Below are 27,842 nucleotides of genomic sequence, written 5' to 3'. Positions count from 1 at the left end.
TTTTTTTTTTTTTTTTTTTTTTTGTCTCAACTACGAGTCTCGCATGACCAATAAAGAAACCACCCGTTTCCTTCCAACCCCAACTACAACAAGAAGTCAAGAATCCATATAAGTCAGTATGATGGAGAGTCTCATTCAAACAAAGGTGAATTCAAGTGGTCCACAATCGCTGCTTTGCTCAATTCAATGGATCATCTTTGACTTAGTTTCCTGAAAGAAAAAAAAAAGTTTAAAAAAAGGCAACTTCTTTCCAAGTCTAATTCATTCCTCTATTTCGGATTTTCATACCCTTTAGATCGATCAATCCACACAAGAAATGGGATCAGTTGGAGAAATCTATGAAGCGCAGTGCACGCAAGGTCCAGCCACAGTGCTGGCCATCGGCACAGCAAATCCATCTAACTGTGTGTATCAGCCTGATTTCCCAGATTTCTACTTCAGATCCACAAAGAGTGAGCATATGACTGGATTGAAGGAGAAGTTCAAGCGAATCTCTGACAGATCAACAATCATAAAACGTCATCTCTACATGACTGAGGAAATGATCGACGAGAACCCCGACTTCTACAACTCCATGGCTCCAACACTTGATGCACGCCAAGATAGTATGGTTGTTGAGGTTCCCAAGTTGGCTAAAGAAGCAGCTTTAAAGGCCATCAAGGAGTGGGGGCAGCCCAAATCTAAGATCACCCACATTGTATTTACTACCATTTCTGGTGTTGATGCTCCTGGTGCCGACTTCCAACTCATCAAGCTCCTTGGCCTTTCACCCACCGTCAAACGTGTGATGATGTATCATCTAGGCTGCTATGGTGGTGGCAGTGTCCTCCGTGTTGCCAAAGACCTTGCTGAGAACAATAAAGGTGCTCGTATCCTCGTTGTTTGCTCTGAGTTAAACTCAGTTAGTGGCTTCAAGGGACCTACCGAGACCGACTTCCACACCTTACTTGGGCAGGCAATCTTTGCAGATGGCGCTGCAGCTTTAATAGTTGGTGCAGACCCCGACACATCAATTGAGCGCCCACTGTTCCAACTCTTCTCAGCAGGTCATTTACGTCAAACAGGTCTTTCAATCAGCTTATCCAAGGATGTAGCCAAAACTATTTCTGGGAACATCGGAAAATCCTTGGAGGAAGCATTCAGCAAGATTGGTATTAATGATTGGAACTCCATTTTTTGGGTGTCTCACCCTGGTGGGCCGGCGATTTTGGACCTGATTGAAGGGACCCTTGGTGAAACTCAAGGCATCAAGAAAAGTATTGAGCGAATATGGTAATATGTCAAGCCCCACTGTGATGTTCATTTTGGATGAGATGAGGAATAAGTCTATGAAGGAAGGGAAAGCCACAACTGGAGAAGGGTTTGATTGGGGTGTGCTATTAGGGTTTGGACCAGGTCTAACTATGGAGACAATCATCTTGCGTAGCATAACCCAGGCTTGATGATCATGCCAATTTATGTTGATTGTGGTTACACTCTGTTCTATGGGGTATTCTGTATGGATCTATATTTTGTGCCTTCATTGCTTTGGTTGTTTGGACCCTTGAGTTCTTTCCATTAACATTTGGGGGAGGGAGGGGACAAGCTCGTTTATGTGATTTTGGTTTTTTGCATTTATTTGGTAAGGGCCGAAGGCCCTCTTACCTAATGAAGTTACTATTTTTGTATTTGGTAATGCTTCGTTTGATAAAATACTAAGTCAAAATTTTTTGAAAGAACACATAGATGTTGGACTGCATTTTTCAATTACAGTGTCTATGGGGTGGACTCTTTGGATGGTAGACGAGCTCTTTGGGTTGTTCTTTCTTTGATGGCCAGTCATATTAATGTCTCATGGGTGATCTTAGGAGACTTTAATTCGATCCGGTTTCAAAGAGAGAAGTTGGGAGGATCTATGTTTTCCCGAGTGGCGGCAGATGAATTTAACATATGCATCTTTTATTTGGAATTGATGGATCTTATATGGAAAGGCCAGTTCCATACATGAATAATGATCAGATGGGGATGGATCGCATATGTTGCAAGCTTGACAAGGCCATGGTTAACTATAAGTAGCTGGATTCTTATAGTGTTGATTTTCTTCCAGTATAAAAAATTGGGTTTTATGAATGAAAAAAAATTGTCCTAATGTGAATTTTCAATTGCTGAAGCTTTTTTGGGACGAAAATAATTGTCTTGCCTATTCTATCGCCATAAGAAGCATCCCAAATGCTAGCGACAATTGAAAACCAACTGTTCCTAATATGTTTATGAGGGACAATTTATTTTTAGGCACAATTATTAACCGTCGCGAAAAAAACTAAATTAGGGATGGTTTTTTACTAGGAGCGAGGCAGGGCCGGGTTGGGTTGGGTTTTTTAAAACCCTAGCCCAACCCTAAGTCCTCTTAGCTCAACCCAAGCCCAACCTGGCCCTAGGTCGGGCTGAGATATCTCAACTCAATCCTAGCCCTGTCGAGCTCAACCCGACACTGATTGATCCTGATCGGGCCGGGTTGGGCCAGGTTAGCCTAGATTGACCCTGATTTTTGCTAGGGCTTGGTTGGCCCTGATTGACAAGTCTCATGTGATTGGGTATTGGTTTGTTTCATACTCAATTGACTATTAGATTTTTCTTTGGGTTAGAAAACTTAGCCCAATCTTAAAATCTAAATACTTTTGTTCGATAGATAATTAGCCTTTTTTTTATAAACCAATAGATAATTAGATACTGAACAAAAATTGCAAAATATAATCAATAAATTGTAAAGCATAACCTAACACAAGGTCGGGCCTGGCTGGGCTTAGCCCGAGGCCTCAACCCTGGCCCAGCCCGACCATGACCTTGGACCTTAAAATTTCAACCCTACCCGCCCTCAGGGTTGAAAAAACCAGCCCAGGCCCTGTTCAGGCTTAGGGTGGGCTCGGGCTGACAAGGTCAAACTTACACCCCTATTTTTTACCATCACTATAATGTTTATTTTAGAGACAGAATTTTCTATCTAAATCTGGAATTTTGTTCATTGGAGACAGAAATTTTCGTCTTTCTAAAAGTTTTATAGGTAAAAAAAGGGGTGATGTTCTCTGCACCGCAGCACACAAGGGTCGTGATACCTCGTACCCAGTTAAATTTATAAAGTACTTGTTGGTACTACCAAATGTTGACACTTCGATGGTACCCATGGATGGGTATGTTTACCTGAAGGTGAGACCTTAGAATTTTAAATAATTTTACAGATAGCATAGTTTTTAATTTGTTTAAGATTTATTTTAGAAATATGTATTTAAATAATAATTCACGTTTTCATTTAAATTAATTGGGATTTATGGATTTTACTATAGCTTACTTATAGCCAATGGGGGTCCTATTAGTTAATTTAGTAATTGAATTTATTTGGTTCAAAATGAACGACAATGAGTCTAAGGACCAAGGGGTTCACCTTTGGCCCAAAAGATTCGGGCCAAAGTATGGTTTAAGAGAATGATGTAATACGACAAGGGTAATATCGGAACACCAAGGCAGATTAGCGCTAGAAATGGGAAATAAAAAGGAGGAACGGATTTGAAGGGAGGGGGAAAGTTGAAAAAAAAAATTTTGGATCAAATTTTGTTATTTTGAGCATGTGCATAAAATTTTGTTCAAATCCAATTTCATTTGGGCCTTGATTGGTGCAAAGAATCTTTATGGGTTTCGCACATTTGATAAGCATTTTGTGCTACTTTCCCAGAAAAATTTGACCTTGATCGCCATATGGATGAAAATTGCTCGAGGAATGCTTCATGGCGATATAAGGATTGTCAAAATCAGACACACGGTTTGGAATATAATAATGTATTAAATTAGAACTCTTTAAAAATAATTTGAGTAAATTACTATCCCCTCTCCTCGATTATATCCGAATGACATGCCCTTCCCCTGCATATTGAGCAATAGGTCTCCCTAATAGCTCTCCCCTCTCCAATAATCAAAAGATTCTATCAACCGTACCCATTACGTAAAAAAACGCTGTTAAGTGATGACATCACCCTTAATATATTAAACTAAACCCCAAAATGCCCTTAAGCATGTGATATTCCAATATTACCCCCTTAACAACAAGAGACTAAATGAAAAGAAAACTTCCAGAAGTTCTCCTTCTTCTTCCTTCTTTCGAATACTCCGGCAGTAACCAGAATAGACCAGCAACATGTCCAATATTATCCCTTCTCCCTGGTTAATCTCTTGATAATCAGATAAGAGAATCATAGAACATAATAGGTCCAGTGAAGAACCCTAAATAAACCTCTGACCCTGAATGCTCCCTAGTCTCTGTAGTTCCATCTCCCAAACCCATCCTTCCCACATTTCAAATTAATTTTAAGCAAACGACAACGTTTCATAAATCTACTTGGATTTGCATTCTTGTAAGGCAACGTTTGATAAATGTTTAAACATAGAACATCCATTCTTGACTAGAAACGTTCTTTGGCATTTCTGGTTTGAAACTGCGTTTTAAGACCAAAAATGACTGTTTGATAACGGTCTCAAGAACGCCGTTCAGAACGAAAATGGTGTTTGGTATAATTTGTTCTTCCTATTTGATGTTAATTACATTTATGCCATCCATATAAGAAAATAAATGTCTCTCTTACATCACAAACTGAAATTTAAAATCTCTTATAAAAAAAATTAACATAAATTAAGGACGTGTTTGGTTGCATAAACCAAGTGGTGGTTGCGTTGATATTGGTGAGGAATCCATTGGTAGTGCACCAATTGATCCGTTGTCCTGACAAATTAACTGTTTGGTTACCCTGAGCCCATTAGCTGAATCTTCCAGAAAAACTGTTTGGTTACCCTGAGTCTGTCAGTTGGATTCAACATGAATCTGTATGAAAAAACTGTTTGGTTTTCCTTGAGTCTGTCAGTTGGATTCAGCTTGAATCTGTATGAAAAACTGTTTGGTTCAGATAGATCATGTCAACACATTGGCTACTATATGGCTAGAACATTAAACAATTATGAAGAAATTTGCATGCAACTAATGTTTATTCATATGAAGAAATATATGAATAAAATATTATTAAAAAATTCTATACTACTGTGACATCCTAGTTTTTCACATAAATCATTAGGAAAGAAAACCATGAGCAGCTGAGAAAATTGAGCGATAAGATGAGCATAGTTTTTCACATCAATGCATGTTCAAGCCTTTTTTGGCTAAAAGATCATTGCATTAAACAAAGAACCAAAAACCAAAGAGGAACTGAAAAAGCACAACTACAAGCTGAGACAGCTCACCCAAAAACCTTAAAAAATCTGTATCGAGGCATGCTCATCGCATCTCGAGCCAGAAGGTCTTCAATATGACTAGGAAAAGTAACACAGACTCACCTGTAATCGCCGCATGTTTAGCCAAATAATCTGCAATAGGATTCGCTTCCCTATAGCAGTGCGAGATTTTTCAATTGCAAGACTCAAGAAAAGGTTAAAGTTGCCATCTTTGGAGCGCAAACCACGGGACATTAGAATGTTGAATGGACAAACCAAGGCAGAGTCAGATTCTATCCAAAGGTCCCTGACGCCCCTCTCCATAGCAATAAAAAGACTGTCTAACAAGGCCTCAAATTCAGCCACAAAGCTGCTGGTAACCCCTAGGTGTCTGCAGTACGAATGGATAACTTGGGCTTGGTGATTTCTAAACACTCCCCCAGAACCCGCCCTACCTGGGTTCCCTAGGGAACTACCATTAATATTCAACTGATGGAAGCCTTGTACACAACTGTAGTTAAATAATTTGAAAACAGAGAGCAGTATTACACCTGAATCACCTTATAAGAACACAGTAAGAGGAACAAAAAAAAAAAACAAGTAGGCCTACAGACAATAAAAATGAAAGAAAACATTATTCTTGAGTCTTGGTCGAATCGAACCACCATCCCATGGGTGAAACCGCACATGCTTTTCCGTTTGAGCTAAAGACTCACCTATTTTAATGATTGAGACATCAACTATATTGGAAAATCCATTTCTTCATTGAAAATTATGTTCAAGCTATTGTTTTCTCTTTTTTCTACATATTCATTCCTATCTACAGGACAAGATTAGTTCATATTGGGATCCAATAACCAAGGTTCTTATACAGTCTGAACTAGTGCCTTCACCAAACAATTATTACATTCACTGATTCACATGCCAATGAGTGGAACAACAATAAATCCTATTCCTAATGGGCATTTCACTGATTAACGCAATGCTATCATAGTATCTCATCATTTAACCCATATTTCACAGAATCATCTTAGATTGTTAAACTATAACTGAAGAACAATGATGATTTTGATTACACTAATCACATATAAAAAGAAAAGGGCTTGGAGGCAATGGAAAAGTTGTCCAAGGCCACACAATACTTTCAATAATGGAGAGGCCTAATGAATGCATGGTCTGGTGAACTTTTAGAGCAACAAGTTAATGGTGGAAACCATGGGAGCACTCCAAGGACAAAACAGCATTATTAAACCCACTATCTCCATTCGACATAGTGGGGATTATGACCCCTTCTTTTTGTGGTTCATATAGATTTATAACTAAAAGAAGTTACTAATTGGAATCAGAGACCCAAATTCAATTGAACTTCTACTTCAAGGGGCATTAATACAAGAAAAAAAAATCTACTTCTCTTTATTTTCTTGAAACTCTAGTTTTTTTTTTTTTTTTTTTTTTTTGATAGGTAGAGGGGAGGGAAGATGTGAACCAGGAGGCTTGAACCCAAGACCTCCTGGTAGCAATGGGATTTTACGCACCACATTTTGAAACTCTAGTTAAAACAAAATGCTAAACCCTGAAAGAAATCAGGCATACACAATTCTAAAATCTCAGTCTACCCTGAGCATCAACAGTAAACTCATCTAGAACCAAGGCAATCGGATTAGCTTCACGTAAGCAATGAGAAAATTTTCACATGAGTGAGTCCATAAAAGAAATAAGACCATACCAATGCTGCCAAACGAACCAGGGGACAACTTTCCTCGAAGCTAGCAAAAAACCGCCACTGAATGACACTCGATCCACATATTTGAAATGCCAAGCGATTTAGCATATTCCAAACCCAGAATATACGCATGGAACTCACCCTCAAAATTAGTCGCCACTCCCAAACTTTCCCTAAAAGAGAAGATTACTTGGGCATCAGAGTTTTAGAAGACTCCCCCTACCCCTGATCTGCCTGGATTTCCCAGAGAACAACCATCCGTTCAGTTTGAACCACCCTGAAGAAGGCCGCACCCAAAACATCTCTAGTAATTAGGCAGCGCCACAGGGCCTCAAAGAGACATTCAGTCTTCTCCCAAGAAAAAAGTCTTTGATGGAAAATGATTGGCAGGAGAGTTTGGAGGAAACAGCCTTGATTTCCTTACGAATAAGACCCCAGACCTTCGCTTGACGGGAAGACCGACCTTCAAACCATCTTAAATTTCTCTCCCACCAAAGACAAAAAGGAATAAGAATTAGGCCACAACTCCACACTTCTTTGAGCAGAGACACTGACGCCTTGCTTTTCCACCGAGAACTCAGCTCCAAAAGAAAACATTGAGGCTGCTAACCAATGTTGAAAAAGCTCGAGAAGAAAACCACATAAATTGAGTGAACGGGCACTAATAAAAAATGTGATGCAAAGATCTCAGCCCGAAAGCAGAAAATGCATCTCGAAGGGATAGGAATGCCAAACTTATTAACAAGATCATCAGTAGGTAGCATGCCATGATGAATCCTCCAACCGAAAACTGAGTGGCGAGGCAGAAGACATTTATTCCAAACCAACGAAAACCAAGGCGACTTAGGATTAATTAATCTAATCTCCTCCCAAGCTGATTTCACTGAAAAAAAACACCTGTAGGATTAAGAGACGAAAAACATTTGTCCTCCAGCGACGTAGGCAGAATGCAGATCTGCCTAACAGAATAAAAAATTCCTTTCCAGAAGTTCGACTCCACACTAGGGGGACACCATCGATCCCCTTGAATAAAATCCGCCACCTTGCTTCCAAACCCCTTGAACAATGCTGGCTTGAGAGGGGACATTTTTGCAATTGACGACAGGCCCAACAATTTATCAAACCAGAAAAGGATTCGAGACCCATTGCCCACAGCCCATCTTTCATTACTGGACACCAAATCCCAAAGGGGTTTAATACCAGGCCAGATTGAAGAGGATTTGTAGCTGCATTTTAAAGAGCCATCAGAGTTTCAAAATCTAGCTCTAAAAAATTTGGCCAAACCTGACTACCAGTGCTTGACTTGCCAAACAAGCGTGCAAAGAAGAGCTTTATTAACATCATGCATTTGCCGAATTCCCAAGCCTGTTTCAGATTTAGGCTTACAAACTGAATCCCACTTAACAGTTAATTTTTTTCATGGAATCAGCATCCCTTGTCCAAATGAAATTCCTCATCCACCTCTCAAGAGTCTTCACCAAAGAATCAAGCCACCAATAAATGGAGAAATTATGTATTGGAATGCCGGAAATCACTGATTTAACCAACTCCACTCGCCCAGCCATCAATAATAATTTTCCTTTCCAACCCGAAAGTCGCACCTTGATTTTATCCATTAAGGGAAGCATATGCTCGTGCTTGACCTGCCCTTTGAAAATTTCCACACCTAGGTACCTCGTAGGCAAGGAGTAAATATGAATGCCAAGGTCATTAGAGATCCTATTATGCTTTCGAATAGGGACATTTCCAAAGAACAGCCTGCTTTTCTCCAAGTTCACCCTCTGGCCTGAAAAATCCATGTACTTAACCAAGAAAGACTTTAGGTTCAGAATGTACCTATTAGAAGAATTCATAAATATAAAAAATATCGTCAACAAATAAAAGGTGGGCAGGGGTGAGAATCCATTGTTGGCGTGTACTTAATGGTTTTAACCATTCAGGTCCATGTTTCCCTCTAAAGAACCTCCCTTGATGACCGATCCTAAAATGGTAGTCAGACTATCGTTAGCAGTTAATTGGTAATTTTAGGGTGTAAACAATGCCCCCAGCAACTTCTAAGGATGATGCTCGTAAAGTCCTTATGGAGTTGCAACACAGCTTTGAATCACTGATTTGGTTTCCATCTAAAACAGTTTGTTAAGTGTTATTAGACGGTATAGTCGGCCTTTGGAATCCTTCCTTCCTATATATGTATTCCTTTTTCAAAAAAGAAACATCTGGTATGACGTTTGAGTTGACAGTTGCAGGTGAAAGGTAACGTACACATTAATGCTTCCTTCATTTTGGCGGCGCTCCCGATTTCCTAGGGATTGAATCATTTTGAAACCCTCAAACACTGGTTTAAATAAACGATGCCAACGATTATAGAAGATTATCTTCTTCCTTTCTGAGTTTTTCTCAGTGTATTCGTCTTCTGTTTCAATGGTTGAAAGTTCCCAATACCCTTTAACAGCATCAAAGGTGAGAGCTGAGATGAACTCTGCCTCTGCTTATTCCAATTGTTCCAATGCCTTCGACAACTCCTTCTCTCCTTGGAGAGAGTCAACTTCTTTCTTACTTTAATCAATTGAAGAAAGAAAGAGGTTCCCTGCCTGGTGACTTCTTCCAGTAAGAAAACCTTACTACATCGCATTCCCTGTGGTCCACGCATTTTCTTCTACCAATGCACAGTTTGTTACTTCACTACTGGTTAGTGAGACCAAGCTATTCTCTGCAGGCATCCCACATTCCCCAACAAACTGCCTCGACTCTTTGCTCGTTTTTGGCCTACATACTTGCAAGCCTGGAATGCCTGGGTCGACAGAATGGTTGAATACAAGATGGATTCTTGGCGAAGACTTGGTATAGCTGAAGCTAGCAATCGATCCAAGACCCCAATCAATGCTAACAAACCTTTCCTGTGAGTGGCTTTATGCTTCTGGTCTCGATCATCCAACACCTTCCATTTATGTTTGGTGCAATGAGTCCAACTCTACTGGATATTGGGGCACTACTTGGGCTTCGGTCAGGTGGGAAAGAGTTTTATGGTGATTCCCAAGCATTTTCTGAAGATCATGGGATTGACTTCTCCCAAAAAGTGGAGTACGCATCTCATCTCACTCATTACCGACGTACTAGTGGTGATGTCACAAAGAAGAGTATGTTGCCTTTCTTCTTTATTAGATTTTGCGTTTCTTTTTTTTTTACTCGGGCTAACAAAAAAAGGAGATCCTGGTACATAGTCATTCCAAGAGCTACGTACCACAGAATTAAAATCGGTGTGCTCCAACTAGAAACGTTATAACGGGAACAGACAATTAATGGAAGGCTTGTGCACGGGGTCAGTAAAACACCACTAAAGTGAAATATTCCCAAATATGTTTTATTCTAAAAATATATCATGAAATGCTCCCAAATATGGAATATCAAACACATTCATATCATTAAAAATAGAAACCCCCCACCGGAGCCGAATTCCAAAGTGTGTATAATTGGCACTCAAATTTTGTTATTTATGAATGGGATCTTCTTATTGACATCTCGAAAGGTGTCAAATAATTTGTAACCTAAATTTTTTTTTAATTTTTATGTCAGATACACAATTTTTTTCTAATGAGGGTAATAGTATCACTTCGCATGCATTCTCTAAAATTGTGCAAGAAATTGACACCTTTTAATAATGACGTAATGATTTGTCATTATCAAATTATTTTTGAAAATCCTTTTTTACTCCTATCTTAAAGAACTTCTGAGAATTAATAAGACAAGTGACAATTAAAAGGTGTCAAGTTCTAAATACACCTATTGTGGTGTCATTCAGGCACTCCCTCTACAAAAAAATGGATGGTTTGTAGTTTTTTTTTTTTTTTGATAGGTGGTATCAATTTATTAATAGAGAACAAAAGACAAATACCTACAAACAAAGGCCAAAGGCAAACCAAACTAGGCCTCAAAAACAGATCTCAAAGCTTAGAGAAGCAATAAACAACACAGCAGAAAAATAAATCACCAAAACATATTACCAAGACTACCCAACTTATCTATTCTCCCAAACTGAAATGACCCTCCACTTTTCAACTAGAAACAAGTTCCTAGGCGTTCTTTTGCCCTTAGGGATAACCCCCCTACATCGGTCTTCAACATATGCCCGGATATCACTAATAATCATTCGGCTGGTCTTGGTCTTGGTCTTGGTCCTAAATATACTAAAGTTTCTCTCCTTCCATATATGACCAATAGTAGCACAGAAAGCAATCATGATAATAACACCAATTGAGTCTCCCTTAAAATACTTAGCAATCCACCTAACCTCCAAGCTGACATTACTCCCCACCCTTCTAGAAGGAGAACAAAGCTTCAATATACTTATCTATATCTGTTTAGTAAATGGATAGTCAAAAAACAAATGATCTCTACTTTCCAACCCTGCCCAACAGAAGCAACAATAGGGAGACACCAACACATTCCTCTTTCGAAGTTGGTCCTTGGTAGGTAGACCATCTACCAAACAATGCCAAGTGGTTGTTGAGTGTCTAGGAATACAACTTTTAGACCAAATGGTAACCGCCCAATCTATCTTAGGAGAGTGGCTACTCACTATATCCCAAGCTGATCTAGTAGAAAAGATGTTGGATGAGGACCCCATCCATATGATAGAATCTTCCCTTGACCCATTGAGCCAGCATATGCTGTCTGACTGGCCCCAAACATGGGCAAGATCTGAAGATGTAGCTGGGCCATGATTCCATCTTGCATCACTCAAAATGGATCGCACAGAGGCCAGTTTATCAGATCCTGCATCATACCGGATACGATCCCTAAATCTATTAAGCAAGACCCCTTCTGGATGCCAAGGGTCAAGCCAAAGCAAAGTAGAAGCTCCATTACCTAACCTATGTAGAACAAGCGAGCAGATCCGATCCCGATAATGACTTTTCTCCACACCCAAGAACAATTTTGGATCAGTTGGACTGTCCAAATAGAGTCTGTTTTCAAGTCTTTATGTTAGACCCATTTAACCCATTAGGAATCCTTCTTGGAAACCATCCACCACACTTGCTTTAGGATCCCAGCTACATTCATATCTTTAATGCGTCTTACTCCTAGCCCCCCTTTTCCTCTAGGTTTACAAATGTCTGTCCAAGAAGTGAATTCTTCTTTCCATTGAACGGCCAAACCATAAGAAATTAGAGAACATGGATTCCAGCTTCTTGATAACATGTGCATACAAACCAAACAGACCAGAACAATAAATGTAATGTCCCTGCAGAACAGATAAGATTAGCTGAAGACGACCAGCAAAAGATAAAAATCTAAATTTCCATCGTTCCAATCTCTTCCTGACCAGGCCAAATCAAACAAAGGGGCACAATCTATAGCTTTTAGCTTTCCTGAGATCAGAAGGACTCCAAGATACTTTATTAGATGTTGAGTTCCAGTAAAACCAATCAACACCACCAACTGCTCCCGAATCTAAGGATTAACCCCTCAAATGATTATTGAGGACTTCGAGTTATTCACTTTAGGGCCCGAAGCTAAAGAAAATGAGTTAATGGTTTCCATCACTATTGACACTGAACCATAATCCGCCTTCACAAACACCATCAGGTCATCGGTAAAAACCAAATGAGAAAGCGTCATCGCTTTACACCTTAGAATAAGGTGAATCCTTCTGTCCTCAACAATCTGTTTCAACATCATAGACAAGCCTTCCATAGCAAGGGTGAATAGGTAGGGAGACAAAGGATCTCCTTATCTAATTCCCCTACCACTAGCAAAATTTCTTACGGGGCTTCCATTCACTAATACCGAGAACATGGGGGTCATTACACATCGCTTCACCCATGATATAAACTTTGTAGGGAATCTCATGAGGCTCATCGTTTGGAACAGGAAGCTCCATTCCAACGAATCACAGGCCTTATGCAACTCAATCTTAAGAATGGCTGATGGCGGAGAATTTTTTTGAGCAACCCCCCTCACAACATCATGGCAAACAAGAATGTTATTAACAATAGACCTTCCCTTGATAAAAGCCGATTGATTCAGGGAGACTAGAGTACCAATAACCATCTGAATTCTATTAGCCAGAATCTTAGAAGTAAACTTATATAGTAAATTGCATAAAGAAATAGGCCTAAATCCACCAAACCCCACGAGATGATCAGATTTGGGAATAAGACAAATGAAAGTAGAGTTTACTGACCGGGGCATGAAAGCATGGGAGAAATTTACATGGTATCCATTTTTCTATTTCTTTATTTAAAACTAGAGTCAAGAAAGTTACAAATAGACCCCATCACTATGAATTGATGCATAACTAAGTAAATATTCACAAATTGCAAATTGCTGTAAATGAATTGCACCTCCCCTATGAAGAATTAATTGTTCAGGATAAGGATCCGTTGGCATTTCAAATATTCAATTTTATTGGAATTAGTCAACACTTATCTAATACTAGCTGTTGTAACTAATTGGGTTTATCCCATTGTAACAGATACGAGTGTAACAGCACTTTGAATTCAAGTTTTTAAATACCATCGCTACCCAACAAAGTGGGTAAGGTGAGATTCATCCCAATTCAATCCCACTAAAATATTGGTCGTTTGCTTTTGAAACTGCGATTTATCTCATAAATCGTTTACCCACTGTTCTTCAGAAAAATAGATCTCCTATTCAAGTCTTATATAATCTCACACCCAACTACTCTTTCTTCAAAGTTTTTGGTTGTGCTGTCTACCCTCTCTTGCGCCCCTATAATTCTCATCAGTTTTCTCTCCGCTCTACTCTGTGTGTTTTTATGGGATACAGTCCTCTGCTTCATGGCTACAGATGTTTGGACCTAAAAACAAACCGCATGTACATTGCTCGCCATGCTCAGTTTATTAAGGATCACTTTCCTTTGGCCACTCATATTCAAAGCACACAACCACATTCAATCCCACCTCAGCCATGGTTATCAATATCCACCTTTGATACATGTCCGTTACAGGTCCAAGAAACAACAGGCACTTCATCTGATATGACTTCACATACTACACCTTCACCACCTCCAATCTCCCCTACTTAAATTATTCACCACTCATTGCCAATGCTGATGTGATCCTTACCCCATCTACTAACGAACAAGGATTAGATGCTATGAATAATGTTGTAGGGGTTATTGCAAATCTACAACCTTCCTTGCCTCCTGATTCAATATCTTCACAAGCCCAAAATCATTTACTTGCAAGGCCTCTCACAAGGACTCACCCGATGCAACTAAGATCCAATCCAAGGCCATCAACACGTTATCCTTTGCCATCTGCCCACTTAACAGAAGGGCCCATTGAGGTTGAACCTACTTGTTTCACAGAGGCTAACAAACAGGATAAGTGGCGGACAGCTATGGAAACAGAGTTCAATGCAGTGTTAAAAAATGGAACTTGGAGTTTAGTTCCACCACAATCCCATCAAAATGTAATTGGATCTAAGTGGGTGTTTCGAATAAAAAGAAAAGCAGATGGTATGGTTGAGCGCTACAAGGCCCGATTAGTGGCCAAAGGCTACAACCAGCAGGAAAGTATCGATTACACAAAGACATTTAGTCCTGTGGTAAAGCCTACTACAGTTCGGATTGTGTAATCCTTGGCGACAGCAAACAACTGGGAGATGCGCCAATTGGATGTAAATAATGCATTCTTATATGGAACACTCAAGGAGGAAGTTTATATGAAACAGCCTCAAGGATTTATTAATCCCACTAAACCACAGTATCTATGCCGGTTACATAAGGCGTTGTATGGTTTAAAGCAAGCGCCAAGAGCTTGGTTTCAAAGATTGAGTGCCTTTCTACTTACTTTGGGGTTTGAAGGATCCAAAACCGACACCTCATTATTTATTCTTAAGCAGGCCTCTCATTGTGTTTATATGTTGGTGTACGTAGATGACATAGTCATCACCGGCTCTAATCCCACACTACTTCATCATACCATTACTTCTCTATAGCAGGAGTTTGCCATTCGTGATTTGGGGAAGTTGCATTATTTCTTTGGCGTGGAGGTGCTTCAATGTTCTAAAGGTATTGTCCTCCCTCAACAAAAATATATTACAGATCTTCTCAAAAAGACTGGCATGGATGGTGTCAAACCAGTACATACACCTATGGCTATCAATACCAAGTTATCACAAGCTCAAGGGAAGCCATTGGTTGACGCCACAACATATAGTAGTACAGTGGGAGCCCTCCAGTACGCCACATTAACAAGGTCAGACATATCATATTCTGTTAACAAAGTATGCCAATATCTTCAAACCCCAACTGATGAACATTGGCAAGCAGTTAAACGCATACTACGATATCTTAAAGAAACCATTTCATATGGCCTTCTTCTCACCAGCTCTACATCTCCTACCCTCAATGCCTTTAGCGATGCTGATTGGGTTGGATGCCCTGATGATAGACGGTCTATAGGTGGGTTTGCAATATTTCTTGGCAACAACCTAATATCGTGGTCTGTTTGTAAATAAAATACAATCGCTCGATCTTCAACAGAATCTGAATATAGAGCGCTTGCTAATGCGACAGCAGAGCTGGTCTAGATTAAATCCCTCTTACAAGAACTTCGTGTGCCACAAGCAAAGCCTCCGGTAGTATGGTGTGATAACTTAGGAGCTACATATCTCACAGTGAATCCATTGTTTCATGCACGCACCAAACACATAGAGGTGGATTTTCACTTTGTTCGTCACTTGGTTGCACAAGGCCTGCTTGAAGTCAAATTTATCTCCACTTGCGATCAGCTAGCGGATATTTTCACCAAATCCTTATCACGTTCTCGCTTTGAAATGATCTGGAACAAGTTGAAGATCATTCAAAGACCAATTTCCACTTGAGGGGGGATGTTAAGGATAAGGATCCGTTGGCATTTCAAATATTCAATTTTATTTGAATTAGTCAACACTTATCTAATATTGGCTGTTGTAACTAATTGGGTTTATCCCATTGTAACAGATACTAGTGTAACAGCACTTTGAATTCAAGTTTATAAATACCATCACTACCCAACAAAGTGGGTAAGGTGAGATTCATCCCAATTCAAACTCTCTATCTCTCACATTAATTAATAAAATGTTTGGTGATTAGAGCAGTGAGATCAACCGTGAGTTGGTTTGATGCATCCTTTTAGCTTTGGCACCTACAGCAGTGAGAAACATGCAAGTAAAAGTTAAAGAGTTAGGAAGTCTACTAAGCTAAGAAGTTTAGTGAAGATGTATATGTGGAATAGATACTTTCACCCACCAGTTGCAGAATGAGGAACCTCTGTAATAAAAGAAAGGGAAATAAATTTAAATTAATAAAAAAAAAAATTTACAAAAGTTGAAATTATTAAGGTACTTACAAAGATTAGATAATTTAGAGGGAAAGAGAACGGCACTAGGTCGTACAGTGCACGCCACCCCTGTGCCTGACACATGGGTTTACAAAATGATTGTTGCATACCCTGTAACCCCAGAAATGACCAAAGGTACGGTGGTCATTTTTGCATGCGTCCCTAACACAGGGGTGGGTGGTCATTTCACCCCCTCAGTATTTGGGTGGAGGCCGCATATTCCCCAACGAAGAATAGTCTCCCATTACATTAACAAACAAAAAAAAAAAAATAGATCATAATAAACTAAAGGAAAAAAATTTGGTAAAACACCAACTCAAAAGTGAAATTGAAAACTCCCTCACATATCACTGTTCAAATGAGGTGGCGATATATCATAAATGCCCCTCCACTATTTGTCAGCTTTCAAAAGAAATTCCCTTATTGTTTCACCTTTTTTTTTTAAACAAAATCGTAACTCGATGAATACAAAACATTAGATGCATAATGGATTCCATCTGAACGGCTGTGAACCAGTTCTCGTACGTTCACGGTCAGCCCAGCTCAAAACATTGCTATCAAGTATCAAGTGAAACATATATATTAAATGCCGTTCTCTCACAGTTGTCTCATATGCCATTCTTTCTAATTTATTTTATTTTTTTTTTTTTTTTTTTTTTTATTTTGCAGAAGTCTCAAATGACGACAAAAGAAATCACAGATTTTCTTTGGAACCACGACCATTCAAAATAAATGGGTTTCAAAAAAGGCAACTTCCACCAAGTCTATTTCATCATTGCTTGCTAGTTTCAATACATACCCTTTCCTTCCATCTTAATTCATTTCTCTATTTCAGATTTTCCGACCCTTTAGATCGATCGATCCATCCACACAAGCAATGGGATCAGTTGGAGAAATCTATGAAGCGCAGTGCACTCAGGGTCCAGCCACAGTGCTGGCCATCGGCACAGCAAATCCATCCAACTGTGTTTATCAGCCTGATTTCCCAGATTTTTACTTCAGATCCACAAAGAGTGAGCATATGACTGGATTGAAGGAGAAGTTCAAGCGAATCTGTGACAGATCTACAATTATAAAACCTCATCTCTACCTGACTGAGGAAATGATCGAGGAGAACCCCGACTTCTACAACCCCATGGCTCCAACACTTGATGCACGCCAAGATATTATGGTTGTTGAGGTTCCCAAGTTGGCTAAAGAAGCGGCTTTAAAAGCCATCAATGAGTGGGGGCAGCCCAAATCAAAGATCACCCGCGTTGTATTCACTACCATTTCTGGTGTTGATGCTCCTGGTGCCGACTTCCAACTTATCAAGCTCCTTGGCCTTTCACCCACCGTCAAAAGTGTGATGATGTATCATCTAGGCTGCTACGGTGGTGGCAGTGTCCTCCGTGTTGCCAAAGATCTTGCTGAGAACAACAAAGGTGCTCATGTGCTCGTTGTTTGCTCTTAATTGAACTCAGTTAGTGGCTTCAAGGGACCTACCGAGACCAACTTCCACACCCTACTTGGGCAGGCTATCATCGCAGATGGCGCTGCAGCTTTAATAGTTGGTGCAGACCCTGACACATCAGTTGAGCGCCCACTGTTCCAACTCATCTCAGCGGGTACTCGAATTCTGCCAAACTCAGATGATATGGTTCAAGGCCATTTACGTCAAACAGGTCTCTCAATCAGCTTATCCAAGGATGTAGCCAAAACTACTTCTGGGAACATCGGAAAATGCTTGGAGGAAGCATTCAGCAAGATTGGTATTAGTGATTGGAACTCCAATTTTTTGGGTGTCTCACCCTGGTGGGCCGGCGATTTTGGACTTGATTGAAGGGACCCTTGGTTTGAAAGAGGAGAAACTAAAGGCATCAAGAAAAGTGCTGAGCGAATATGGTAATATGTCAAGCCCTACTGCGATGTTCATTTTGGATGAGATGAGGAATAAGTCTATGAAGGAAGGGAAAACCACAACTGGAGAAGGGTTTGATTGGGGTGTTCTATTAGGGTTTGGACCAGGTCTAACTGTGGAGACAATCGTCCTACGTAGCATTGGTACAATTTAATCCAGGCTTGTTGATCTTACCAATTTCATTGCTTTAATTGTTTTGTGCTCTTTCAGTTTTTTCCATAGGGAAGGCCCATTTATATGTTAATATAGTGATTTAGTTTATATCATTTATTGTTCAGTAAGGGCCCCTTTCCTAAGTTTCTTTATTTTAGCTTGTTTAAGCTTATTTTAATAAAATACTACCTTAAATTTGTTGAAAGAACAAATGAGGATATTGGGACTGCAAGATGTTATTAAGGATAGCTTGCATCCAAAAGAACTATGCTCGTTGGCCTAATTTTTTTATGCATATGTCAAGACAACCAACAAATTCCTTCATATGGGGTGGATGAATACCAACATAAGGTGCCTTAACAATCCAATGTTCCCCATTTGGTGCCAGTACATCATGGAGAGGTGTTTTCAACCTTGTTATTTGCTTTTTGTGACTATTTGATGAATTTTTTTATACGTAATATCAATTTTATTAGGAAAAAAAAAGATAATTACAACAAAAATAAGAGACCTTATCAAACTCAAATGACTTGGACCAAATTGAGTATCCCAAAAAAAAAAAATAGTTGGACCTAGTTGATATGTATGGCATTTAAACGTTGGTACCACTATTATCCATAGAATCTATAATATATCATTTTATTAGAGTAATAAAATTGTGCTAACTTAGACTAAGGGAGTGGTTTCACAAGCAGAATTCTCTCAGAACCTTGGTCAGGGACACTAAGGCAGTAGTCTCGTGGATAGGGATAAGGGAGTCTTTGTCATTTTTGAGAATTCCAAGGTAGCCCTCGGGACCTTGAACAAAATAACTCTTGAAGAAAGGAGAAAAGCATTTTCTTAAAATCCTGGGGTAGCCCTATGGACCTTGAACAAAAGAACTCTTGAAGAAAGGGAGAAAATCATTTTCTTGAAATCCTGGGTAGCCTTGTGGACCTTGAACCAAAGGAGTTTCGAAGAAAAAAAAATCATGTTTTGCTCTTTAAAATCTCGGTTAGGGCCTTAAACCAAAGGGGTTTCGAATAAAAATCACAATGTGTATGTCCATTTTTTATGTGGTGTACTTACATGTGACTCCAATTCTCCTTTTTCGGCCCTTTAATGGGCCAAGATTTGACCGATCGATTTTTACAGAGTTTGGTTTTATCATTCGTAATATCGCATCGCACCTCCGTCACCCCTAAGCAGAAAGCCAACAGCACATGCTCTGGGTGAGAATAAATCAGACGCTCTTTTATCTGTGCCCATTAGCTGACGCACAGGCCTCAGCCAAAGAGGGGCATTCTGTGGATCCTGAATTTTGTATCCCTCTTGGCAATGATGACAATAGGACGTGGTTTGACGTAGTATCTCTCTCAAGAAGAACTTGACCATCTAACTTACCCCACCATGATCCCAATAAGGATTGAACAAATTTTTTTTAAGTGCAAAATACTTGATACTAGTCAAGGGTCAGAAATTCTCCCAGCAACAAATTATGGTTAGTCTTTATTCTGAATTTTAAAATATTTTTGACAAAAACTTAACACTTGCACCATTGGATAGTGATCGAAAATTCAATTCCAACGGTATATTATACAGAAAAAATCGATGTTCGGACGCGAATCGACACCCAAAACAAGACTAAGGAGTCAACACTTGCACCAGGGTTCTGTCCGATTTCCATAAAAAAAAAAGTGCACCTGATAAGCCGAAGCTCTATCGAAATTTCTATAAAGTTCTCTCAATAAGTAGGGATTTTGCCCGAATGTCGTCAACAAAAGTTCGTTTGAACGATTCAGTCTCCGCTTTTCCCTTCCAAACTGGTTCTTTGCCGGTCACCACCACATTAATATTTTACGATTCTTTAAGGTTTCTCTCTCTCTCTCTCTCTCTCTCTCTCTCTCTCTCTCTCTCTCTCTCTCTCTCTCTCTCACTCGATGCTTGGTCAGTAACCTGGTTTTGGTTCTATGGTCGAGCCTCCCAGCCTCCCCGGATAGGTTCGAGGAGAAGCTCAGGTAAGGATTGGTACTCCAGGATTTGGTGAGTCTGTGAGAGCTCCGCCAGCAGGAGCGACGTGCTCGACCACCGTTGTAAGAGGCCCAAGTTCTTGGATGTCACTGTTTGGGTCTGCTGCCCAAACTCTTGAAGGACTTCCTCTCCACTTCTCTCCGCCAGCCATGGTGAAAGGTAAGCCTATCGTGCACTGCCCTGCGAGTGTTGTGAACAAGGATCTCCATCTATGGAGCAAGGCAGTGGTGGGATTCTTTGTAGGTCACAAGCCATCCTTTGAATTCCTCAAATCCACCCTTCTGAAGCTGTGGCGCTTGTTTGGGTACGTCATCATCAATGCATTAGATAATGGCTACCTTATATTCCAATTCAGCCACGATGAAGATAAGATCAAAGTCTTGGAAGAAGGACCTTGGAGTTTGGCAAGGAGACCTCTGATTGTTAGACCGTGGAAACCCGATTTGCCTCTAAAGGAGATAGAAGTAAAATACATCCCTATTTGGATACGCCTTCCTGCGCTTCCATTCCACCTCTGGACCTCTACTGGTCTCAGCTTGATAGGCACTATGCTCTTGGTGTACCTTTGTATTCTAATAACATCACCCTCTCAAAAGATCGTCTCTCATACGCCCAGATTTGTGTCGAGATAAAAGCCACGACGGAGCTCCCGCAGTCCATTACCGTTTGCCCTGAGGGAGGTACCAACTTTGAACAAGAAGTTTACTTTGAATGGTTGCCTCCAAGATGTGAGACATGCTGCTCCTTTGGGCACTCAGCAGTTCATTGTGGCAAGGACGTCATTGTAGGTCGAATGACTTGTCGCTCAGGCTACCGGAATGGTAGAAGATCGGGTCATAACTAAATCCAGCCTATTGGTAATCGAGTTAGAACCCAAGGTTTTGGATCTCAGCCCCAGCCGGAAGGGATGCAAGGTCCGACCATGGAGGGTGTCTCCTCTGTTGACCTCCCCTCTTCAATGCCCGAGGTCCTTGCCACCACTGCTTCAGGCCCTTTTCTTGAGGCTCCCTCTACTACAGTGCATGCAGGCCTAAACTTAGCACACTCTAAGCTTTCATCCACTCTGCAACTTTGTTCTAACACAACTGTCGCTTGCAGTTTGACCCCAAACAAAAATCATTTTGAAATCCTAAGTACTTACACTGAGTTGGGTGTGGAGGACGGTTCTAATGGTCCTCTAATCTCATCCATGCTGGACCCCTCAAATCCTACTAGGCCTGGGCTTTCAAGGACTTCTCTTGTGCATGAAGCTGAAAAGATGCAATTAGTCGTTGACTTAAGGGTGGAGCCCACTATGGAGGTTGGGTCTATGATTGAAGAAGGTGAGATTCAAGAAGACCCACCTCCTCCCATATCCGATTCTTGTTATGCCCATGTGGGGGAAGTTAACTTGATGGTGGAGTTAGGTACTTCTGCGGTGGAAGAGGTGTTTGCGGATGATGGTAATCTATCTGTCTCATCCTCTCCCCCCCCTCCTCATTGGGATCAATGTCTAAGAAGAAGTCGAAGAAGTTGAGAAAGAAGTCGAAGAAGAGGTCAATGAACGGAAAAAATAATGGGTCGGGTGTTTGCAGAAGAAGCTCAAGGGTGCCTAAGCCACCTCCTCTGAGATGGGATCCTGGAGCTCCTGACCTCTCTCACAAAAATAATTTGATGATTTCAGGTTCTGTTTCATCATTTGTCGATGATAGGGTTGTTGTCAGTTTGGGCCAGAGCAATGCTCACAATCAAAATGCTCACAATGATTGTGATGTAGCTTCTGAGGGTGTAGTTCTGGGCAACGACTCTCCTATGGGGGACCTAAATTCTAACTTAGTCACCAATACTCGGGGAGATCCTAGAGCGGATGGCAGTGGTTTTAGAAGGAGATGGGTGGTTCTTCCTATTCCTCCCTATAATCCAAATGGGAAGAAGGTCAACTTTAAAATCTCATGATTCATTGCTTGGGAGCATTTTGTCCTTTAGTTACTCTTTAGGTGGTTTCTCTTTAGCTTGATTTGATTGTAGTTCTATCTATTGTTCTGTGTTTCCCTTCCTCTTGAGGTTTGGGGTTGTCTAGCTGGTTGTATTTTTTTTTTTTTTTTTTCTCATCCCCGATTCTCAGGCCTTTGTTTCTTTCTCCTTTTGGTAATGAATTTCTTATTCACCAAAAAAAAAAAAGTTCGTTTGATAACTCGTGGTTCTGCCTGAATTTCGTTGACAAGCTCTTCTGATAGAGCTTAAGCTCCACCTATACGCGAATGTTCTTCCCTTTTGACTCTTGTTGGAGGTCATCCTCAGGTATTTTCACCTCCTCACTTCATTTTGAATTTGGCAAAATGCAGGCCATCAAAGTATCTTGCTTTAATGTACATATTAATATTTTTTAAGGTGTTTTATAATGTTTCAATGCATATATATATACATCATGCATCATAACTGCACATAAAATATCATTTTTGCCCTCTAGGGGCATTTCGGTAATTTACCAAGTGTGGACCTGAACCATCATTTCAGTAATACTATTTGGTATGTCTTGTCATTTTAAGTTTATTAACATCACTTTTGATTCCTGCAACACCGTTGAGTGTCTCTTTTGACACTTTTTACCATTTTGGCTTCGGGGCATTTTGGTCATTTTGCATCCAAATTTTTTTTAGGACTCCGGACGGACTCCTAACACTTGTTTACATGTTTTAACATTAATAAACATGTTTTTCAGCATAAGACAACATTTTCATGCATTTTCTACATTTCTGCCCTCCAAGGCATTATGGTAATTTTACCATTTTTGCATTTTAGATATTTTTAATATCTCATATGCATTTTTCTTAGTGTATTTAGTCATGTTTTAACCAATGGTGATGTTTAAATATGACCTTATTCGTATTTTCTGTTTTTCTGTCCTCTAGGTGCATGTTGGTAATTTTTATCATTTTATGCTTGTTTGCATTTTAGATAATTATAATATCTCTCATGCATGATGTTAATGTATTTAGTCATGTTTTAATCACTAGTGATGTTTAAATATGACTTTATATGTCTTTTTAAAATTTCTACCCTTTAGCGGCATTTTAGTAATTTAACTCATTTTATTTTTGTTTGCATTTTAGATATTTGTAATATTTTGCATACATGTTGTTGATGTATTTAGCCATGTTTTGATCAATGGTGGTGTTTAAATATGACTTTTAGCCATGTTTTAATCAATGGTGGTATTTAAATATGACTTTATGCAATTACTTTGACCCCCTATTAATTTAGGTCGTTATAGTAACATGTTGCAGTGTAAATATTAGTGTGTGCATATTTGATTCCTTGTGATGCATGATATTTTGATCGTAGATTAACCTTGCATGTTGTTATGGGATACTTTATCTTTGAGAGAATCTTGAACCCAGCATCTAAAAGAAAGACCGGCTCATCCGGGGTGAGTGGGTGCGTAAACCGTCCCGTCTCCGTAACATGATCGGCCTCTTACTCATTCTCTAGCCAGATCACATGGAATCAATCATAGCCCTATCCTTTAACCAAGATTTGGGCTACCCTTTCAAAGTTCTAGGCCCTTAACAACCTAGGCAGCGACTCCCTTACTTTTATTTTAAAGGGAAAATTGTCTAGATCTACTTGATTAGAAACAGATTTACAAACTTGGTAGAAATAAATTATGTTTTACAATCATAAGTTACTAAGATGAAAAGATTTACCAAATCCCCATAAGAGTAATAAAAGCTAAACGAATAGCCTAAAATACCCTTGATGTCTTTCTCTTTTCGCTTATTTTTTATATCTTTATTTTACCTCTCTCCTCCTTGTTCTTCTCTTCTTCGTTAGAAGATGAGGTTCAGCGCGGCTGTCACCGCACTCCGCTCCAGCCCTCCTCTCTTGCTCCTCCCGTTAGCTCCACAAACTCATTCTTCCTGCCCTTCACCCCAACCTCCCGCAATCAATTTTCTCATAAATATTTCAGGAGCTTGATATCTCCTCGATCTGCTGGTAGGAGAAGCCAATTTACCTACGATAATATACAAATCATAAACTATTATTTCATAGGATAAATTCTGTGATAGAACAAAGTGAAAGGTGGGGAGAAGCCAATTTACCCATATATAAACTCCATTGGGACAGAAAAGGTGAAAGGTGGGTATAAGTTGGGATATGAACAGAGGCATTTGCCATCATTTGTCATTTATGATGTTATGAGGTATGTGCAACCACCTATTTTCACCTGAGAAGCAGCACTGCTTTTAGCTGTTGGAGCCAAAGGAAAAATGTTTTGTGTTGCCCTCTTCAACCATTATGATAAAGCAACCAATTGCAAGGTTTGAAGGTCACATAATAAATGTTGATTTTGCAAGGAAGGAAGAAATATCTGAAGAAAATATTCCACAGAAAATTGGTTGCAGGGGATGGGGTGAAGGGGGCGGCTGGAGGGAAATTCGTAGAACTAACAAGAGGGAGCAGGGAAGAAGAGGGATGGTGGTAGCAGGGGTGGGGAATAAAAACTTAAAAGGCGGGAGTAGGGAGTGTGGTGATAGTCGCCGCTACAATCTCATCCCCTGGTGATGGAGGGAGGTGATAAAAAAAACATATAAAAATGGCCGTAAAATGTTAAAATGGGAATAAAGAAATAATAAAAAGAAAAAAAAAGACATAAAGGGTATTTTAGATTATTTCTTTAGCTTTTACTCTTACGGGGATTTGGTAAATCCTTTCAACATTATAACTTATGATTGTAAAACATAATTTATTTCCCTATTTTAATTTGTACATCCCAACAGACATAGACTTCATGTAACCATCTCACCCAACATATTTGGAGTCGCTAAAAAGGGATATCAACCTTCGGTAAGTTCAAAGGCACACGCAAGAAGACCCGATCGATACACCTTGTACCTACACCAGCCATTATGGGCGAGCCTCTAAACATGGAAATGGATGAATTGATCGTTGGAACTAAGGATGGTGAAGGTAGATCAATACTTATGACTAAATGATCAATGGTGACAAGCATATTCTTTTTTCAAAAAAAAAAAAATTAATAATAAATAACATAAAATAATTTGATCATTTATGCATGATAATCTAAGCTTATTTGAAATATACACGATCATGTAGCTGAATCTTTGGCCTTTATTTTTTTTTTTTACACAAAATATTTTGATCCTCCTATTGTCACACATGGCATTTAATTTTTTTTTTTTTTATTTTTTTTTTGTCTCAACTACGAGTCTCGCATGACCAATAAAGAAACCACCCGTTTCCTTCCAACCCCAACTACAACAAGAAGTCAAGAATCCATATAAGTCAGTATGATGGAGAGTCTCATTCAAACAAAGGTGAATTCAAGTGGTCCACAATCGCTGCTTTGCTCAATTCAATGGATCATCTTTGACTTAGTTTCCTGAAAGAAAAAAAAAAAAAAGTTAAAAAAAAGGCAACTTGTTTCCAAGTCTAAGTGATTATAATAAAATTCAAAACAAGGTTGCGCACTTCAGCCAAAGGATCCATTCAATCTTCCGACTTCTATAAAACCTCATGCATCTGTCTTACTATTTCATCCAACAATCATCACTTGCTAGTGCCAATACATAGCCTTTCCTTCCATCTGCATTCATTCCTCTATTTCGGATTTTCATACCCTTTAGATCGATCAATCCACACAAGAAATGGGATCAGTTGGAGAAATCTATGAAGCGCAATACACGCAAGGTCCAGCCACAAGTGCTGGCCATCGGCACAAAAATCCATCCAACTGTGTGTATCAGCCTGATTTCCCGATTTCTACTTCAGATCTACAAAGAGTGAGCATATGACTGGATTGAAGGAGAAGTTCAAGCGAATCTGTGACAGATCAACAATTATAAAACGTCATCTCTACATAACTGAGGAAATGATCGAGGAGAACCCCGACTTCTACAACTCCATGGCTCCAACACTTGATGCACGCCAAGATATTATGGTTGTTGAGGTTCCCAAGTTGGCTAAAGAAGCAGCTTTAAAGGCATCAATGAGTGGGGGCAGCCCAAATCTAAGATCACCCACATTGTATTTACTACCATTTCTGGTGTTGATGCTCCTGGTGCCGACTTCCAACTCATCAAGCTCCTTGGCCTTTCACCCACCGTCAAACGTGTGATGATGTATCATCTAGGCTGCTATGGTGGTGGCAGTGTCCTCCGTGTTGCCAAAGACCTCGCTGAGAACAATAAAGGTGCTCGTGTCCTCGTTGTTTGCTCAGAGTTAAACTCAGTTAGTGGTTTTAAGGGACCTACCGAGACCGACTTCCACACCTTACTTGGGCAGGCAATCTTTGCAGATGGCGCTGCAGCTTTAATAGTTGGTGCAGACCCCGACACATCAATTGAGCGCCCACTGTTCCAACTCTTCTCAGTAGGTTCTCAAATTCTCCCAGACTCGGATGATATGGTTGAAGGTCATTTACGTCAAATAGGTCTTTCAATCAGCTTATCCAAGGATGTAGCCAAAACTATTTCTGGGAACATCGGAAAATGCTTGGAGGAAGCATTCAACAAGATTGGTATTAGTGATTGGAACTCCATTTTTTGGGTGTCTCACCCTGGTGGGCCGGCGATTTTGGACCTGATTGAAGGGACCCTTGGTTTGAAGGAGGAGAAACTCAAGGCATCAAGAAAAGTATTGAGCGAATATGGTAATATGTCAAGCCCCACTGTGATGTTCATTTTGGATGAGATGAGGAATAAGTCTATGAAGGAAGGGAAACCCACAACTGGAGAAGGGTTTGATTGGGGTGTGCTATTAGGGTTTGGACCAGGTCTAACTGTGGAGACAATTGTCTTGCGTAGCATCAGTACAATTTAATTCAGGCTTGCTGATCTTATAAATTGGCATTGATTTGCAGGCACACTTTCCTCTATGGGTTTTCTTGGGATTTTCTATATAGCTTTATATTTTGTGACTTCATTGCTTTGATTGTTTAGTTCTTTTTGGGATTTTTTCTTGGGGATGGCCCATTTATGTGTTAATATGATGATTTAGATTTTGTCATTTATTGTTCAGTAAAGACCAAAGGCCTTCTTTCCTAAGTTTCTTTATTTTAATTTGTTTAAGCTTCTTTTCATAAAATACTACATTGATTAAATTTAGTGAAAAGACAATTGAGGATGTTGGGATTGCACAATGGCCAAGGCTGGATGTTATTAAGGATGATTCGCATCCAAAAGAGCTTTGCCCGTTAGGTTAATTTTTGATACCCATGTCAAGACAATCACCCAAATTCCTTCTTATAGGTGGTCGGTACCAACTTGAGTTGCCTTAGCAAGCCAACAATGTTCCTCATTTGGGGCTAGTACATCATGCAAAGATGTTTTTTTTGTGGCTTTCATAGTGTTTTTTTAATATAGGTAATATCACTTTTATTGGAAGGAAAAAAAAAAAGATAATTACAACCAAAATAACAGACCTTAAATCATTTGTCGGTTAAGCCTTACTAGACCAAAGGCCTTCAATAATGTCA

At 39.7% G+C, this 27,842-nt stretch overlaps 1 pseudogene; it reads left to right on the top strand.

Annotated features, from left to right (window-relative positions):
- Positions 1-310: 310 nt before the first annotated feature.
- On the top strand, positions 311-27,199 carry LOC122672438 (annotated as a pseudogene).
- Positions 27,200-27,842: the final 643 nt, after the last annotated feature.

This window comes from Telopea speciosissima, chromosome 8, assembly GCF_018873765.1.
Source record: "Telopea speciosissima isolate NSW1024214 ecotype Mountain lineage chromosome 8, Tspe_v1, whole genome shotgun sequence".
Lineage (NCBI taxonomy): Eukaryota > Viridiplantae > Streptophyta > Magnoliopsida > Proteales > Proteaceae > Telopea > Telopea speciosissima.
Note: the sequence above shows the minus strand (reverse complement) of the source record. Positions and strands in the feature narration are given on the sequence as shown.